Raw genomic sequence first — 16,914 nt, forward strand, 5'->3', positions numbered from 1 at the left:
ATCCAAAAACAGCAGATTACACGTTCTTCTCAAGTGCGCACGGAACATTCTCCAGGATAGATCACATCTTGGGTCACAAATCAAGCCTCAGTAAATTTAAGAAAATTGAAATCATATCAAGCATCTTTTCTGACCACAATGCTATGAGATTAGAAATGAATTACAGGGAAAAAAACATAAAAAAGACAAACACATGGAGGCTAAACAATACGTTACTAAATAACCAAGAGATCACTGAAGAAATCAAACAGGAAATCAAAAAATACCTAGAGACAAATGACAATGAAAACACGACGACCCAAAACGTATGGGATGCAGCGAAAGCAGTTCTAAGAGGGAAGTTTATAGCTATACAAGCCTACCTAAAGAAACAAGAAAAATCTCAAATAAACAATCTAACCTTACACCTAAAGAAACTAGAGAAAGAAGAACAAACAAAACCCAAAGTTAGCAGAAGGAAAGAAATCATAAAGATCAGAGCAGAAATAAATGAAATAGAAACAAAGAAAACAATAGCAAAGATCAATAAAACTAAAAGTTGGTTCTTTGAGAAGATAAACAAAATTGATAAGCCATTAGCCAGACTCATCAAGAAAAAGAGGGAGAGGACTCAAATCAATAAGATCAGAAATGAAAAAGGAGAAGTTACAACAGACACTGCAGAAATACAAAGCATCCTAAGAGACTACTACAAGCAACTTTATGCCAATAAAATGGACAACCTGGAAGAAATGGACAAATTTTTAGAAAGGTATAACCTTCCAAGACTGAACCAGGAAGAAACAGAAAATATGAACAGACCAATCACAAGTAATGAAATTGAAACTGTGATTAAAAATCTTCCAACAAGCAAAAGTCCAGGACCAGATGGCTTCACAGGTGAATTCTATCAAACATTTAGAGAAGAGCTAACACCTATCCTTCTCAAACTCTTCCAAAAAAGTGCAGAGGAAGGAACACTCTCAAACTCACCCTATGAGGCCACCATCACCCTGATACCAAAACCAGACAAAGACACTACAAAAAAAGAAAATTACAGACCAATATTACTGATGAATATAGATGCAAAAATCCTCAACAAAATACTAGCAAACAGAATCCAACAACACATTAAAAGGATCATACACCACGATCAAGTGGGATTTATCCCAGGGATGCAAGGATTCTTCAATATATGCAAATCAATCAATGTGATACACCATATTAACAAATTGAAGAATAAAAACCATATGATCATCTCAATAGATGCAGAAAAAGCTTTTGACAAAATTCAACACCCATTTATGATAAAAACTCTCCAGAAAGTGGGCATAGAGGGAACCTACCTCAACATAATAAAGGCCATATACGACAAACCCACAGCAAACATCATTCTCAATGGTGAAAAACTGAAAGCATTTCCTCTAAGATCAGGAACAAGACAAGGATGTCCACTCTCACCACTATTATTCAACATAGTTCTGGAAGTCCTAGCCACGGCAATCAGAGAAGAAAAAGAAATAAAAGGAATACAAATTGGAAAACAAGAAGTAAAACTGTCACTGTTTGCGGATGACATGATACTATACATAGAGAATCCTAAAACTGCCACCAGAAAACTGCTAGAGCTAATTAATGAATATGGTAAAGTTGCAGGATACAAAATTAATGCACAGAAATCTCTTGCATTCCTATACACTAATGATGAAAAATCTGAAAGAGAAATTATGGAAACACTCCCATTTACCATTGCAACAAAAAGAATAAAATACCCAGGAATAAACCTACCTAGGGAGACAAAAGACCTGTATGCAGAAAACTATAAGACACTGATGAAAGAAATTAAAGATGATACCAACAGATGGAGAGATATACCATGTTCTTGGATTGGAAGAATCAACATTGTGAAAATGAGTATACTACCCAAAGCAATCTACAGATTCAATGCAATCCCTATCAAATTACCAATGGCATTTTTTATGGAGCTAGAACAAATCATCTTAAAATTTGTATGGAGACACAAAAGACCCCGAATAGCCAAAGCAGTCTTGAGGCAAAAAAATGGAGCTGGAGGAATCAGACTCCCTGACTTCAGACTCTACTACAAAGCTACAGTAATCAAGACAATATGGTACTGGCACAAAAACAGAAACATAGATCAATGGAACAAGATAGAAAGCCCAGAGATTAACCCACGCACCTATGGTCAACTAATCTATGACAAAGGAGGCAAAGATATACAATGGAGAAAAGACAGTCTCTTCAATAAGTGGTGCTGGGAAAACTGGACAGCTATATGTAAAAGAATGAAATTAGAATACTCCCTAACACCATACACAAAAATAAACTCAAAATGGATTAGAGACCTAAATATAAGACTGGACACTATAAAACTCTTAGAGGAAAACATAGGAAGAACACTCTTTGACATAAATCACAGCAACATCTTTTGTGATCCACCTCCTAGAGTAACTGAAATAAAAACAAAAATAAACAAATGGGACCTAATGAAACTTCAAAGCTTTTGCACAGCAAAGGAAACCATAAACAAGACGAAAAGACAACCCTCAGAATGGGAGAAAATATTTGCAAACGAATCAACGGACAAAGGATTAATCTCCAAAATATATAAACAGCTCATTCAGCTCAATATTAAAGAAACAAACACCCCAATCCAAAAATGGGCAGAAGACCTAAACAGAGATTTCTCCAAAGAAGACATACAGGCGGCCACGAAGCACATGAAAAGATGCTCAACATCACTAATTATTAGAGAAATGCAAATCAAAACTACAATGAGGTATCACCTCACTCCTGTTAGAATGGGCATCATCAGAAAATCAACAAACAACAAATGCTGGAGAGGGTGTGGAGAAAAGGGAACCCTCTTGCACTGTTGGTGGGAATGTAAATTGATACAGCCACTATGGAGAACAATATGGAGGTTCTTTAAAAAACTAAAAATAGAATTACCATATGACCCAGCAATCCCACTACTGGGCATATACCCAGAGAAAACCGTAATTCAAAAAGACACATGCACCCGAATGTTCATTGCAGCACTATTTACAATAGCCAGGTCATGGAAGCAACCTAAATGCCCATCAACAGACAAATGGATCAAGAAGTTGTGGTACATATATACAGTGGAATATTACTCAGCCATAAAAAGGAACGAAATTGAGTCATTTGTTGAGAAGTGGATGGATCTAGAGACTGTCATACAGAGTGAAGTAAGTCAGAAAGAGAAAAACAAATATCGTATATTAATGCATGTATGTGGAACCTAGAAAAATGGTACAGATGAGCCAGTTTGCAGGGCAGAAGTTGAGACACAGATGTAGAGAATGGACATATGGACACCAAGGGGGGAAACCTGCGGTGGGGTGGGGATGGTGGTGTGCTGAATTGGGCGATTGGGATTGACATGTATACACTGATGTGTATAAAATTGATGCCTAATAAGAACCTGCAGTATAAAAAAAACAAACAAAACAACTAATACTAAACTTTCATTGGGTTATTTGTATGGAAATATGTTAATATAAATGTTTCAGACATTACATGAAATTTCTAAAAATCTTATATTTGTATTTGTATGGAAATATGTTAATATAAAGGTTTCAGACATTATATGAAATTTCTAAAAAAAAAAGAAAAAAAAAAAAGTAAGCAGTTGTGAGCTGCTGCTATAAACCTACTGATTCTTTACTTGATTTAAATGAATTTAATTCTTTAAATAACTGAGCAGGTAGAGAATTTAGACTCAGCCATTATTAGAGGTACCTTATACAACCAAAGTGGTATAAAAACCCTGTAACATGAAAGTGTTGTGGAGGTCCTTCTGGTCTTCTGAGACCGGGACACCCGTACCTTCATGTCCCATTTATAAACGTTCCTGTATAATGTTTGGGATGCTGAAATATTTGATGAGATAGATACACCATGCGTATTACATGCCTTCCCTGGATCTCTCTCAACTACATCCCTCTAATGAGTTGGTGCAGCTCCAAGGCTCTATCCAGTAACAAGGTAGTGTCAGGCAGTGCTTGTTGTACTCACTGGCCTTTAATCCTCCAACTGCCTTGTAATCTCCTCCTTCACACCTTGATGCTTAGAAATGGCATATTTCCTGAGGAAGAGATTTCTAGGGAGTCCTGTATACTTGCTTGAAATGGGGACAGGAGGATGGAGGAACAGAAGGGAAGATGAACGGATTTTTTTTAATATAAATTTTTCTGCCATAAAAACTATAGGTACCAAGCAAAGCAATCAGGGAAATTTATATTCACGCATTAATTTACCACTTACAACGATGAGTAGATAGAGAACATTAGATAGATTAACGAAGTATATAGGAGGTAAAATGGATAAGATTGATAATGGATAGGATATAGTGGCTGATGTGAGAGGTTGAAATCAAGGATTATTGTTAGGTGGCTGGTTTATACAACTGGGTGAATGGTGTCACTACACACTAAGACAAATGAAAATGAAGGAGGAGAGATTTGGCAGTTTAGGGAGACCATGAGTATTTAGCTTTATGTATATTTTAAATGAACAGATTTAGATGTTAAATAGGCAACTGGATTTACAGAATTCAGATTAGAGGTCTCAGGTACACAAATGTCCAAACTTTATGGAGTTGGTAACTGAAGCTGTGTGTTTCTGTGAAATCATATTACGAGTTCTAGAGTGAGAGGACATAATGGCCCAGAACTGAATTTTGAAGAATTTCAACATTTAATGTCTGAGGAGAAGGATATGTACCTGCAAAAAAGATACAGAATGAACTGCCGCAGAGATTAGAGGAAAACCAGAGGAGTTTTTGGGTCAAGGAAAATCAAGTCTCAAAGACAGAAGCAAATCCTACTTACAGGTCAAGTAACTAGGAGATAAAATTTTCACATCGCATCCATGGATTTGGAAATAACTTATGAAGTAACTTTTTATTGGAGTAATAAAAGATGGATTCTATTGGGAGTGGGTTGAAGCATGAGAAGGAAGTAATAAAGTGAAGCTATCAAATATACATAAACATTTTTAAACAGTTTTATGGAGGTACAACTGATGCACAAAAATGGCACATGTTTAATGTATACTATTTGATGAGTTTGGACATATGCATAAACCCATAAGACAATTAACACAATCAAGGTAATAGACATATCTGTCCCCTCCAAAAGCTTCCTTGTGTCCCATTTTTTCTGTGTGTGGTAAGAACACTTAACATGAAATCGACCCTCTTAACTAACAGTGCTTAACACTATTGTTAACTACAGACACTATTTGTACAGCAGATTTCTCGAATTTATTCATCTTGTATAACTGAAAATTCATACCTGTTGAACAACAGCTCCCCATTTCTCCCTTTCCCCAGCCCCTGGCAACCAACATTCTATTCTCTGCTTCCGTGAAGTCTGATTATTTTAGATACCTCATATAAATGGAATTATGCAGTATTTGTCCTTCTGTGACTGGCTTATTTACTTAGCGTATTGTCCTCCAGGTTCATCCCTGTTGCCACAAATGGTAGAACCTCCTTCTTCTTTTAAAGTTGAAAATATTCCATTGTAAATATATACCACATTTTTTGAACCATTCATCTGTCGATGGACATTTTGGGAAAAGCTTCTTGACATTGATCTTGGCAATGATTTATTGGCTATGACACCAAAAGCACAGACCACAGAAGCAAAAATAGACAAGTAGAACTACATCAAAATAAAAAGCTCCTACACAGCAAAGGAAACAACCAACAGAATGGAAAGGCAACCAATGGAATGGGAGAAAATATTTGCAAATCATATATCTGGTAAGGGGTAAATATCCAAAATTTGTAAGGAATTCCCACAACTAAGTAGCAAAAAAACCAAACAACTCGATTAAGAAATGGGCAAAGAACTTGAATATACATTTTCCAAAGAAGACATATGAACGGCCAAAACGTATATGAAAAGGTACTCAGCATCACTAATCATCAGGGCAATGCAAATCAAAATCACCAAGAGATATCACCTCACACCTGTTAGGATGGTTAGTATCAAAAATACAAAGGTAACAAGTACTGGGGAGAATATGGAGAAATTGGATCTCTTGTACACTCTTGGTGGGAATATAAAATGGTATATAGTCACTATGGAAAACAGTATGGAGGCTTCTCAAAAAATTAAAAATAGAACTATCATATGATTCAGCAATCCCACTTCTGAATGGATATATGTATATATATATATATATGTATATATATGCGTGTGTGTGTATATATATATATATAAGTATAAGAGAACTGAAATCAGGATCTCAAAAAGATTGCACTCTCATGTTCACTGAAGCATTATTCACAATTGCCAAGATACAGAAAAACATTTTCAAGAATTATTTAAAAAACTGTGCCTTTGAAGAAGAGATAGTGTGGTAATTAGTAATAGAAGTCAGGTGGAGAAAGGTGAGTTTGGTTTTGCTTTTCTTTTTTGCTTTACTCTTCTTTATTATTTTTTCCAATTTGGAAGATTTTAGAATGTTTAAAAGATAGTGGAAAAGATCCAGATTAGAGAAGGTATTGAACAAAATAAGGATCCTTAGAGGGTGGAAGGTGATGCAATCCAAATCAGGAGTAAGGGAATTGGGTTTAGTAGGAATAGAGCTTCTGTTCTGTTAAATTACCAAAGGAGATAAAGATGGGAGAAGATGTAGTAATTCTATTATGTTAATTAACAGGAAAGTTCTCCTAATGTCTTTTTTTTTTTTCTCTTAAAATTTTTATTATGAAAAATTTCTAACATTCAGAAAAGTGGGAAGAATTAATACAACAAATTCCTATACATTCACTGTCTAGATTAGTTATTTGTGTCATACACACACACACACACACATAATTCTTATTAAACCATTTCATAATAAATTATATACATCATAGACACCTAACCCATAAATACTTCAATATGTATCCAAGATTTAAGGATAGCCTCCTCATAATGACAATTCCATTATCACATCTAGGAAAATTAATAGTTACCAAATTTCTAATCTATAGTCATTTGTCCCCCATCACCCTCCAAATCTCTTTTTTTTTTTTATACATCTTTATTGAAGTATAATTGCCTTACAATGGTGTGTTAGCTTCTGCTTTATAACAAAGTGAATCAGTTATACATATACAATATGTTCCCATTTCTCTTCCCTCTTGCATCTCCCTCCCTCCCACCCTCCCCATCCCACCCTCCCCATCCCACCCCTCTAGGTGGTCACAAAGCACCGAGCTGATCTCCCTGTGCTATGCGGCTGCTTCCCACTAGTTATCTATTTTACATTTGGTAGTGTATATATGTCCATGACACTCTCTTACCCTGTCACATCTCACCTCAGCCCCTCCCCATATCCTCAAGTCCATTCTCTAGTAGGTCTGTGTCTTTATTCCGTCTTGCCACTAGGTTCTTCATGGCCTTTTTTTTTTTTCCCTTAGATTCCGTATATATGTGTTAGCATACTGTATTTTTTTCTCTTTCTGACTTACTTCACTCTGTATGACAGTCTCTAACTCCATCCACCTCATTACAAATACCTCCATTTCATTTCTTTTTATGGCTGAGTAATATTCCATTGTATATATGTGCCACATCTTCTTTATCCATTCATCTGTCGATGGACATTTAGGTTGCTTCCATGTCCTGGCTATTGTAAATAGAGCTGCAATGAACATTTTGGTACATGACTCTTTTTGACCTATGGTTTTCTCAGGGTATATGCCCAGTATTGGGATTGCTGGGTCGTATGGTAGTTCTATTTTTAGTTTTTTAAGGAACCTCCATACTGTTCTCCATAGTGGCTGTATCAATTTACATTCCCACCAACAGTGCAAGAGTGTTCCCTTTCCTCCACACCCTCTCCAGCATTTATTGTTTCTAGATTTTTTGATGATGGCCATTCTGACCGGTGTGAGATGATATCTCATTGTAGTTTTGATTTGCATTTCTCTAATGATTAATGATGTTGAGCATTCTTTCATGTGTCTGTAGGCCATCTGTATATCTTCTTTGGAGAAATGTCTATTTAGGTCTTCTGCCCATTTTTGGATTGGGTTGTTCGTTTTTTTGTTATTGAGCTGCATGAGCTGCTTGTAAATCTTGGAGATTAATCCTTTGTCAGTTGCTTCATTTGCAAATATTTTCTCCCATTCTGATGGTTGTCTTTTGGTCTTGTTTATGGTTTCCTTTGCTGTGCAAAAGCTTTTAAGTTTCATTAGGTCCCATTTGTTTATTTGTGTTCTTTTTTCCATTTCTCTGGGAGCTGGGTCAAAAAGAATCTTGCTGTGATGTATGTCATAGAGTGTTCTGCCTATGTTTTCCTCTAAGAGTTTGATAGTGTCTGCCCTTACACTTAGGTCTTTAATCCATTTTGAGTTTATTTTTGTGCATGGTGTCAGGGAGTGTTCTAATTTCATACTTTTACATGTACCTGTCCAATTTTCCCAGCACCACTTATTGAAGAGGCTGTCTTTTCTCCACTGCATATTCTTGCCTCCTTTATCAAAGATAAGGTGACCATATGTGCGTGGGTTTATCTCTGGGCTTTCTATCCTGTTCCATTGATCTATATTTCTGTTTTTGTGCCAGTACCAAACTGTCTTGATTACTGAAGCTTTGTAATATAGTCTGAAGTCAGGGAGCCTGATTCCCCCAGCTCCATTTTTCGTTCTCAAGATTGCTTTGGCTATTCGGGGTCTTTTGTGTTTCCATACAAATTGTGAAATTTTTTGTTCTAGTTCTGTGAAAAATGCCAGTGGTAGTTTGATAGGGATTGCATTGAATCTGTAGATTGCTTTGGGTAGTAGAGTCATTTTCACAATGTTGATTCTTCCAATCCAGGAACATGGTATATCTCTCCATCTATTTGTATCATCTTTAATTTCTTTCATCAGTGTCTTATAATTTTCTGCATACAGGTCTTTTGTCTCCTTAGGTAGGTTTATTCCTAGATATTTTATTCTTTTTGTTGCAATGGTAAATGGGAGTGTTTTCTTAATTTCACTTTCAGATTTTTCGTCATTAGTGTATAGAAATGCAAGAGATTTCTGTGCATTAATTTTGTATCCTGCTACTTTACCAAATTCATTGATTAGCTCTAGTAGTTTTCTGGTAGCATCTTTAGGATTCTCTATGTATCGTATCATGTCATCTGCAAATAGTGACAGCTTTACTTCTTCTTTTCCGATTTGGATTCCTTTTATTTCTTTGTCTTCTCTGATTGCTGTGGCTAACACTTCCAAAACTATGTTGAATAATAGTGGTGAGAGTGGGCAACCTTGTCTTGTTCCTGATCTTAGTGGAAATGGTTTCAGTTTTTCACCATTGAGGACAATGTTGGCTGTGGGTTTGTCATATATGGCCTTTATTATGTTGAGGAAAGTTCCCTCTATGCCTACTTTCTGCAGGGCTTTTATCATAAATGGGTGTTGAATTTTGTCGAAAGCTTTCTCTGCATCTATTGAGATGATCATATGGTTTTTCTCCTTCAATTTGTTAATATGGTGTATCACATTGATTGATTTGCATATATTGAAGAATCCTTGCATTCCTGGGATAAACCCCACTTGATCATGGTGTATGATCCTTTTAATGTGCTGTTGGATTCTGTTTGCTAGTATTTTGTTGAGGATTTTTGCATCTATGTTCATCAGTGATATTTCTCCTAATGTCTTTTCTTTTATTTTCTGTGAATTAAAAGAGATTATCTCCTGATATTATAGCAAATGGTGGGGACATGGCCATTTAAGAATAGTGCAATAGCTGATTCACTTTGTTATACAGCAGAAACTAACACAACATTGTAAAGCAATTATACTTCAATAAAAATGTTTAAAAAAAAAAAAAGAATAGTGCAGAAAGAGAGAACACACTGTAGAGAGTGGGAAATGATGGGTCCAGATTAATGTAGCAGAATTAAAGGGCAATATTAAAGGATCTTTTAGGTTAGTGATCATGAATTTATAAAGGAAACAATCTAAACTATTATACACTTTACTTGGGAAGACTTTGAAAGCTGGAGATCAAGAAAAGAAAAAGCAATGGTTTGGGTTGATCCAGCATAATTAAAACACACTGGAACAGGGGTAGGGACAAACACACTATTTGACAATGGACATTGGAATGTAAGAGAGTAAGGAGAGATAGAGATACAAAGGCAGTATCAGGAGAAAGCAAGGGAGTAAACAGACCTGCTTCAAAGTACTATCATAGTGGTGGGGTATTTGAACAAGTGAACTGGAATGTGAGAAGTTATTGTAAAGGGATGGCATATTTGTGTTAATAATTTTTAAAGACTATTTCTCTTTTTCCAGCTCTGATTTTTATTTTAGAGGACTGACTCCTGAAAACTCGGTTTCCCAGGATTCACTGACAACTAGCTTCCAATTAATTTTGAGTAAAGGAAGGACTGGTGAGAGTTTGGAAGAAGGGGATAGGGGAGAACCCAGAATGCCCTCTTTCTTTGAGTTGTACATACAACTGAGGCTTCGTCTCCCTCATGCGTCCAATTCCTGCTCAAGGGCTTCTCCCTCCGTGTTCCCAGCACCCACCAGCAGTCTCTACATTCATTACAGTTCTGCTTAGGGGATTCAGTCTTTCCAAACTCTAGGTTGCCTTCCTATTTCATTTGACTCCAGCTTTTCTAACTTTTGAAACAAGCTCCTTTTATTAAAATCTACTTTCTAAACTTCCTGAAGCAGATTTCCTGTCCTGCATGAGTAATCCCAGGAAAAAGATGCTCAAGATGGGACTCTGGAATAAGGCTTTGAGCTTGAATGTAGTAGTGACTCCACTGCCAATGCAAAGACAAGTGCTTCTTCCAAGTATTGGCAACGTGACCATTTAAATTACCAGCGATATTTGCTTTGAACATATTGCCAATTGAAGACAATACTTTTACGTGTCAAGCGGCAGCTGATTTTGTCTATTGTGGCAGTTATAACTACAAGCACTACGGGCATCATTAGCTGCTTCTTATAGCACCAGAGAGCTTACAAAATGAAAATGTTTAAACTTAATGTTAAAAGGTGTTAGGTGTTTAAACTCTCAGATCGAGGCATGGGAAGACACAGAGAGCCACACTGAGGGCCTTAAAATTTTCTCATGTCTTATAGCCACACAGCAGACATGGCTGAGGATCAAGTTTCAAATCTAAAAGTGTGGGTTGCAGAATTAAAATGCAAGTTCAACATACATCTGTGCTAAGTCTCACAGATTAATATCAGGACATTGATCAGGAAGAGTTGGGTATTAAGATAAGGATATATTGAGTATTTAGGATAAGTACAGGTAGGCAGACTCAGATTAATATGAAAACTTTTAACCCAAATCTTCCTGTGGTTTCCTCGCCAATGGAAGCCACCCTTCTTCCTCCCCATTTGAGGAAAGTAACCTTCCCTTGCTTAACATACCTCTAAAGACCTCATCTAAATAGGTTAGTTTTCAAGGAAATTTCTACTTTTCTCAAGACCCACCCACATCAGCACTTATTGCATCCTAACCTATAACTACAGTCAGATTCCAGCAGGCCCCAGGAGGCAAGTATAATGTCCACCCTGGTAGGAGTTAGCATATACATCAAAAGAAATGCTATATCCTGCTAACGTGTATCAGCAGAAACCTGTAGAATGTGTGTGTGGCATATGTTTTATAAGTGTTAGACTGAGGAAGATGGAATATAAAGTTGGAAGGGGTTCAATTTATTATGAAGAACTTGCCTGAGATTCAAAGTATTAGCTCTAGCTGATGGAATTGGCTCTAATCGTTGGCTTGTTTGGCTGACTGAAACATAGATTCAATAGTCAGCAACATTCAAAGAGGGCAAGATGCCATAATTTATCTGACAGAATGTACACAAAGGAATCCATGTACTTAAAATGAGAATGTTGGAGTGGATTAATTATGTACAACCCACTCAACTATCCCATAGTTGTGCCCCCACAGAGGTCCCCGATAACATTCTTCTTCAAGACATTAAGACATTCTTTGATGAGAGAAATACAAGCATCCTTGAAAACCTCTGTGGCATCTGTCTTCTGTGGGCTAAAGATGACAATGGGGGATAGCACCAATGAAAGGGCCCCCGTGCTTTTAATAGGAATGATGGGGTTACAGAGTAGCAGAGGTTAAGTGGTAGCATTTAATATGAGACACAAGGTGAGTGCAATTACCATAAAGGTCAGCAGGGCTGAGTGGCAGTATTTTGACCCAAAGTGATTTCCAGCAGTAACAGATTAATCACATTTACACTGGGAATTACATTGATGAGCAGGCTTGAACTGCATAAATGAAAATAAAATTCAAGCACAATGAGCAGAAACCTGCATTGATTTTCCAGGAATGAAAATTACAGCCTCGCCCAGACCTAAACCAGAGATCAGATGGCTACAATAGCTTCAGAAACTTTGCTGCAACACTGTCAAAAGTATAGAGTGTGATTTTTTTTTTTTTCTCCAGGTCTACCTCAAAGGGGTTTACAATTTTCCAGGGGGAATGTTTAGAAAGAAAGGTGGAAAACTCAGAATTTTTCAGAGATTATTAAGATAAATTTACACACCTGAGTTTCCAAAACATCACTGTGGTCTTCAGGTCATAATAGGGCTTATGGAAGCCATGTGATAATTGGAATTTTGACACAAGTTCACCTCACTAGAAATCCTGTGCAGTGACCTACACTATATTTCCCCATATCTGAATGTATTTTTGGAGTACACATACTTGGAAAATGACAGAACTCTCAACCAAGGTAAGTGCTATTAAGAACGGCTACTGCCTGACATCTATTAGGATAGCTATTATTAAAAACAATAATAAGTAACAAGTATTGGCATGGATGTGTAGAAATCTGAGCCCTTCTACATTGCAGTTCCTCAAAAAATTAAACAGAATTACCATACGATCTAGCTATTCTACTTCAGAGTATATATGCAAAGGAATTAAAAGCAGGGACTTGAACAGATGTTTGTAATCTCATGTTCTTAGCAGCATTATTCACAATAGCCAAAAGATGGAAACAACCTAAATGTCCATCAACAGAGGAATGGATAAACAAAATGTAGTATATACATACAATGGAATATTAATGACCCTTAAAAGGTAAGAAATTCTGACACACACTACAATATGGATGAACTTTGAAGACATTATGCTAAATGAAATAAGCCAGAACTGAAAACACAAATACTGTGATTCCAGTCATATGAGGTACTAGAGTAGTCAAATTTATATAGACAGAAAATAGAATGGTGACTGCCAGGGTCTGGGTGCAGTGATGAATGGAGAGGTGTTGTTTAATGGGTACAGATTTTCAGTTTGGGAAGATGAAAAAAGTCCTGGAGATGAATGGTCATGATGGTTGCACAACAACGTGAATGTACTTAATGCCACTAAATGGTACACCTAAACATGGTTAAGATGGTAACTTTTATGTCATGCATATTTTGCCACAACTGGAAAAAAATATATTGGAAGGGCCAAGTGGAAGCTCCTGCAACTGTCCCTAAATGAAAACAATACCAAAAAATAGCAATAGCACATATCTGGGGAATTTGCAGAGACTAAAGTAACCATGCAGATGGTAATCTCCATCACCTGCCCCATTTAAATAATCCGTTTGGCTTGTAAAAAAGGCAAATAAGTCATGGACAATGACTGTTGATTATCATAAGATAATGAGGTACTAATTCTAATCAAAGCTGCTGGATTTTATGGGGCTTTTTTTCCTGGAACAAATCAAAACATCTCTAACTCCTGATATACAGCTATTGATCTGGCGAATAGTTGTCTCCACATCAAACAGCAAAGATAATGGAGCAGTTTACTTTTACCTGACAGAGATAGAAGTACACTCAAACTTTGTCTGTCTTACTTGAGTGCTATGCCAAGTCTCCTGATGTCTATAATATTATAGTCCATAGGGAGATTAGTCATCTGGATATCACAAAAGCATTATGATAGTCCATTGTATTGATGAGTTTATGGTTACTGGACATGATGAGAAAAAGTAGGAAGTACTCAAGTTGTGTCAGTAAGATACATAGATGTCAAAGAGTGGGAAATAAACTCCATGAAAATTTAGGATGTCAAATATATCACAGCCTAAGTATGATAATGCACACAAACAGAAACCAACCTCCAGAAAGCACTGAAAATCATGTTGATTTGTTTTAAAGATGGAGGCAGCACACAGCTAGGATTCCGAAAGATTTTTTATACACTCCCTTTCCTAAATCCCATTTCTGATAATGACTGCTCTTTCCTTTTACCTCTTCTCTCCTGTCCTCACCCTTCCTTTATTGTTCCCTATCCTCCTTACCCATCTGCCCTCTTTCATTCTTCCTCATAGAGAATAGCCTGGGCTATTATTTATATTCTTTACATTCTTTATATCTCTCTCCCATCCACCCCCCACCTCAACAAAGGCCTTGTGCCAATTAAGAAAATAAACATTTCAAGTCCTCAGAGTATTGAGAGGAGAAAGGTTATGGGGAAATAGCAAATCCTGACAATTTAAATATTCCCTATGTATTACATAAGTATATTTATCTTAAATAAATTCACACATGCAATAATAGTACAAATAGAAAATATTCACAAGCTACCAGAATGCCAAATTCTGCATGAGATACAAAATCACATACCCATACTATCTGCTTTTCAATTTATAATTAAAACCATGTTACCGCAGAATTTTAAAAATAGCATTTTGATAATTATAAAAGAAAAAATTATAACTACATCAAAATTTTAAATTTCTGCACTTTTAAAGACACCATTAGAAAATGAAAGGGCAAGCCACAGATTGGAGAAAATATTCATGAGATATATATATATACATGACATAGACTGGCATCCAGGATATATAAGATGATCTTACAACTCAATAGTGAAGTAGTATTTGGGGGAAAGTGTACTGACATCTGTAATTGACTTTGAAATGTATCAAAAACATTAGATGGATTGATGGAAAGATAGAGAGATGGATAGATAGGTAAATACATAATAAAGAAAAACGTTAATCATAGCATGTATGTGATAGGCATATGAGTATTCACTATAAAATTACTTCAACTTTGCTATATATTTAAATTTTTCCATAATAAATAGTTGGAAGTATAGCTTTTCATCAAATGCACATAATTGGTTTTCAGACTGCACTTCACAAAACTAAATTTGAAGCAATAGGATATTGTTACTGTATCTTTTTTTAAAAAATGGGTGAGTGACTTCTGGATTTTCTAAAATATGTAATGAGCATCTTCAGACAGAGCAGATGCTACCCTGACCTCTACTTGGTAAAATCTATTTGAAAGTTTGTTTTACCTCTTCTTACCCTTGAAATGACTCTGGGGGGAGATTTTTAACAATGATTCATCTTTAAATCACATATTAAAAAAATTGTCTACCTGTCCACCTCCTTTGGAAGGCTCCAAGGCAAGTTGCAGGCATCATGGAGATGACATTTCTACATAGAATGTATCTTCTTCTCTGTGGGGCACAGTAAGATAACATTTTAATAGAGAAAATATATAAATGCATCATTGTTTCCAAAGAAATTAATATTTGCTTCCTATATTTTGCAACCCAGATCAATAAGAGTGGGGCTTTAAAAGGGCAAATGTTTTTCCTATCAAACTTGCCCTCTTCAGAAATGAGAAAAAAAAGGTCAGCAAGATTTTATCCGTGAGTAATGTTTTTATGTTTGTGTTGAAACTCAGTATCTTCAGGGTATCAAATGCTGTAGTTTAACCAAATTCTCATAAAAGAAAATAAGAAAAGAAAGAGAAAGAACCAAGGAGTGTAAAGTAGAACCAAGGAGAAATATAAATGGGAAAGATGGATTAAATGAACCAGAGGGTGAAAAAAATGGGTTTCTAGAACCAGACTGTATATGGCCAGAGTCAGATCAGTGCCCCCTATAAGAGAATAAAGGACAGTTGTTTTGATTCTTCATCCATAGTTGAGGCTGTTTGACAGAAAGGTAATCTACCATGACCTATAAAAACCTTTCTATTATACGTTAGTGATGTAGTTGTTAAGCCATTACGAGAAGAGTAATATTTCCAACAGAGCTGCAAATCACCAATTTAGAAAGCCCCATGGAAAAACAAATATATTTCCTGTTGTGAAATCACTGTGGTTATGTACAGTGCCAGTGCCTGATGCTTGTACACAGCTATTTGATGCTAAGGATTCTGAGCTTCCTTGCTATTGAGTCCATATTCATATGGGTGAAAGCTAGTTAAAATAAACCTCAAGGGAAGTCTTGCTGGGAAAAAGGAATTCATTAAAGGGGCAGTGTCTGGTCTGAGAAGGATGAGTCCAACTGGAAAAAAAATTAATTCTGCCAGTTTTCCTTTAGTGGCAGAGGTGGCGCTTATCATAATAATAAAATTCTGAGAATTCTTATCTTGCTTAAAGACTCCTGCCATGTAAACTCATCATAAAGAGTATTCACATTGTAGAATAGGAGAAAAAAAGAAGTAACTGGCAGAAGCAGTCTCCCCTACCTTGAATCTTCAAGATCTGCTCTCATGCAGACCACTAGAATTAATTAAAGCATTCCAAAAATGTTTCTAGTTAATTACTGTGTGTCCAACATTGTTCTAAGCACTCAAGAAATAAGTGAGCATTTGTTCGCATGATTGCCAAATTCAACTATCACTCTTTTTTTTTTTCTCCATTTTGGTGAAGTATAGTTGATTTTTATTGAAGTATAGTTGATTTACAATATTAGTTTCAGCTGTACAATACAGTGATTCAGTATTTTTATAGATTATACTCCATTTAAAGTTATTACAAATGTCATTCTTAATATCATCATCTATGTCAATGGTGGCCTTAGAGTTGTATAGTACAGGAATATACAGCCATGCATCATGGACCTGTTGGGTAGTAAGGACAGAGCAAT

This window comes from Balaenoptera borealis (genome assembly GCF_965194805.1).
Source record: "Balaenoptera borealis genome assembly, chromosome: X".
Classification (NCBI taxonomy): domain Eukaryota; kingdom Metazoa; phylum Chordata; class Mammalia; order Artiodactyla; family Balaenopteridae; genus Balaenoptera; species Balaenoptera borealis.